Raw genomic sequence first — 4,480 nt, forward strand, 5'->3', positions numbered from 1 at the left:
CTCCACCCGGATGCACTGAAAAATGTGCACACACCTAAAGAGTGACATCACAAAAAACTGCGACTGGTACATACGTCAGTGGTCCTCCGAAAAAGGTCCCGTCTCTGACCCCCCGGGGCGTTAGGCTCCTGACAGGGAAAAGAGTTAGCAACGCATATCTCCCCTATACGTGTATCCTGTGTTGTTAATAATATATTCATAATTATGCAAATGATAATGGCTGCTATATTTATGCAAAAAAGGTGGCGACCGAAATGGCAGGATATAAAATCTTTCATGTTACCCCTGTCATTGATTAATAAGGCGAGAATGCTTCCAATTGTTGAATAGCATACATTTACGTCATATATCCATAAGGCTGTCAACAGAAGTATTACAATATACTTTGTTCTTCATCTTGCAGAAGTTCCTGGAAACAGGATATGATGACCTGCGGCGGCAGCCACAGAAAAGGGCTGTGGTCAGCGCCCTAATCGCTGACTTTGGCGGCCAACATGACCACAAGGCCATTGTTAAGAAGTGGTCTGACCTCAAGAGGCGCCAAATGGGTAATGTCAGACGTCTTCGGGCTAAATATCATCCAGGTAAGTTATTGTTGACAGTTATGTTTTTTTTTAAAAAAGTGTATTTTGTGCGTGAACTCGAAAGAGAGAGGAGCCGGCCTGCAGGAGTTGGGAGGCCTCCCCCAGAGGCAATCTGCCACCTTTCTCCATGCCCCGGTTGGCAATGGCGGGTGTGAGGGGGTCCTCCCAACCCAACCTCGCATAGCACACCCACCAGTGGCGGGGCTGAGACCACCAAACTCAATTCACAGGTAGCCGAGAGCGGGATCCGAACCCCTAGCTGCAGAGGTGAATCAGTTGTCAGTGCAGTGGCAATCGCGTGGAGCCACCGCAGCTCCTTTGGTGACAGTTATGTAAGGTCATATGTAATTCATGTAAGGTCAGATGTTGTTAACCAAGATGCCATGTTGTGCTAACATATATCACCACCGGCCAAGGTATTCATAGTACTGTTGAAAAAAGACATGGGGCAGCAGACAGGAACACAGAAGTTATGTGGGAACATAATTTTCCCATTGCTTTGCATGGGACTTTAAAGAAAAACCCCGACCATGGCAAGTGGGGGTGGGTAAGGTTTAAACCACCTATCCTATGTTTGTGGCTGACATATAAGTAACCTGTGTGCCAAGTTTCATATAAATATCTTTAGCCGTTTGTACGTGATGCTGGAACATACATACATACATACATACATACATACATTTATGCACACACACACGTTGAGTTTTATATATATAGATTACCACTAAATTCCTGTGTTAGGAGTGGGGTTGTTATAGTAATCCCGTGTGCTCCATCAGGCCCTTTTTTTAACATGAGATGGTCTGAACAAAACAAAGGAGACAAAAACAGCTCATTTTAACATGGTTGCATCCCAGCTCACGCTCAGTCCCCTGTAGTGCCCACAAGACCCTTTAATATAACATTGTCCCATTGGTTAACTGTCTATATAAATCAATTTGTATTCATATACAATACAGCAGAGTACACAGAATTTGCATACGTCATTAGAAAACATTTTTATAATATATGAACATTGTGTTATTATAGAAGCTCCAATGCCAGTTATCCGCGCCAAGCGCAGAAGGCGCCAGGCCGATGAGGAGGAGGAGGAGGATGCGGCAGAGGAGGATGCGGCAGAGGAGGAGATGGATGAAGAGGAGCAGCCAGGGCCCTCCCACTCCCCAACCCCAGCTCCTGCTGAGGAGCAAGCTGAGGAGATTCCCCCCCCCACCACCCCAACTTCTCAAGCGGAAGAGCAGGAGGAAGAGAGCGGTCCTGTGAGCCTCGCTCAGGAAGGTAAATATGTGCACAATGATTAATAACATTTCAACAACAAAATGTAGATATAAAAATGGACAACATATAAAGCGCACCTGTCAGATTGTAGAACCATAATATGGTATTGATGCTAGAAGTATACAGGTAGTGCATAATTATTAGGCAAGTTGTATTTTTTGAGGATTCATTTTATTATTGAACAACAACCATGTTCTCAATGAACCCCAAAAACTCATTAATATCAAAGCTGAATTTTTTTGGAAGTAGTTTTTAGTTTGTTTTTAGTGTTAGTTATTTTCGGGGGATATCTGTGTGTGCAGGTGACTACTATTACTGTGCAGAATTATTAGGCAACTTAACCAAAAAATAAATAGATACCCTTTTCAATGATTTATTTTTAACAGTGAAACCAATATAACATCTCAACATTCACAAATACACATTTCTGACATTTAAAAACAAAACAAAAACAAATCAGTCACCAATATAGCCACCTTTATTTGCAAGGACACTCGAAAGCCTGACATCCATGGATTCTGTCAGTGTTTTGATCTGTTCACCATCAACATTGCGTGCAGCAGCAACCACAGCCTCCCAGACACTGTTCAGAGAGGTGTACTGTTTTCCCTCCTTGTAAATCCCACATTTGATGATGGACCACAGGTTCTCAATGGGGTTCAGATCAGGTGAACAAGGAGGCCATGTCATTACTTTTTTTTATTTAATACCCTTTCTTGCCAGCCACGCTGTGGAGTACTTTGACACGTGTGATGGAGCATTGTCCTGCATGAAAATCATGTTTTTCTTGAAGGATGGTGACTTTTTCCTGTACCACTGCTTGAAGAAGGTCTCTTCCATAATCTGGCAGTAGGACTGGGAGTTCAGCTTGACTCCATCCTCAATCCGAAAAGGCCCCACAAGCTCATCTTTGATGATACCACCCCAAACCAGTACTCCACCACCACCTTGCTGGCGTCTGAGTCGGACTGGAGCTCCCTGCACTTTACCAATCCAGCCACGGGCTCTTCCATCTGGCCCATCAAGACTCACTCTCATTTCAGCAGTCCATAAAACCTTAGAAAAATCTTTCTTGAGATATTTATTGGCACAGTCTTGACGTTGCAGCTTGTGTGTCTTGTTCAGTGGTCATCGTCTTTCAGCCTTTCTTACCTTGGCCATGTCTCTGGGTATTGCACACCTTGTGCTTTTGGGCACCCCAGTGATGTTGCAGCTCTGAAATATGGCCAATCTTGTGGCAAGTGGCATCTTGGCAGCTGCACGCTTAACTTTTCACAGTTCATGGGCAGTTATTTTGCACCTTTGTTTTTCCACACGCTTCTTTTGTTTGATGATCACGCTTCAGAAGCTTTGCAACTTTAAGAGTGCTGCATCCCTCTGCTAGATATCTCTCTATTTTGGACTTTTCAGAGTCTGTCAAATCCTTCTTTTGGCCCATTTTGACAAAGAAAAGGAAATTGACTAATAATTATGCACACCTGATATAGAGTTTTGATGTCATTAGACCACACACCTTCTCATTACAGAGTTGTACATTACCTAATATGCCTAATCTGTAGTAGGCTTTCGAGCCTATACAACTTGGAGTAAGACAACATGCATAAAGAGGATGATGTGGTCCAAATACTCATTTGCCTAATAATTCTGCACTCCCGGGATGTGTTAGACACATAACAAGTGTATACACATGATAATGATTGATTAATAAGCAAAAAAAAAATTTTATTTATTTGGTAACGTTATTTTAAATCCAATTTTTTTTTTTATTATATCCTAACAGTATCAGGAAAGATGAGGAGGCAGACCGCGCTGATAAAGACAACCCACCAGAGGATCCAGGCAAATCAGCGCCAGATCCGCTATCTTATTCAGCAAAATGTGCTGCTGGAGCAGCAGCAATTAAAAAATATTGAGAAGCTGGAGCGCCTTCAGAAGCTCAATCAGAGTTATATCTGAAATTATGTTTTTATTAATAAATATTATTTTTTGGAAATGTTTCATTTCTTTTTGAGATAGATTTGTAGGTTTTTCAACACATCTAACTTAACATCAAACAAATCAACATCAACACATTTAACTTCATAATAAGCAAAAACATTTTATACTATTATTTTATTTAACAGTAACCTAGGACAAACTAAAGCACACGACACAGACACGACGAACACAAAATAAACAGTTGAAAAATGAACATAACAAAAGCAACAATATATATATATATACAAAGAGAGAGAGAGGGAGAGCAAGAAAGAGAGAGAATGCAGATGAGCTCTTGCAGACAGCCCAATGGTTGCAGTATAAATGCCGCAAAACAGTGTTTAACATAAGGTTCATGTTATAGTTACACTTGCTGTTTAGATCCGGTCTGGTAGCTTGTAGCGGAGGCTGTTGGTGGATCCGCTGTGCCAGAGAGGTCATGAAGCTTTACTCAGCATGGAGGCAGCAGCAGGAGTATTAAAATATAATATAACTAGACAATGCATTTCCTGAGGAAAATGCGAGTGGGAATGCTGAATAGCTTAATTGGTGAGCCCCTTGCCAAAGACATTCACCATAACCACTACACTATCTTTAGGACACACAGCTTCTTTCTCTATCTGCAAAGTATAGCGTATGCT

Source organism: Rana temporaria, chromosome 6 (assembly GCF_905171775.1).
Source record: "Rana temporaria chromosome 6, aRanTem1.1, whole genome shotgun sequence".
NCBI lineage: Eukaryota > Metazoa > Chordata > Amphibia > Anura > Ranidae > Rana > Rana temporaria.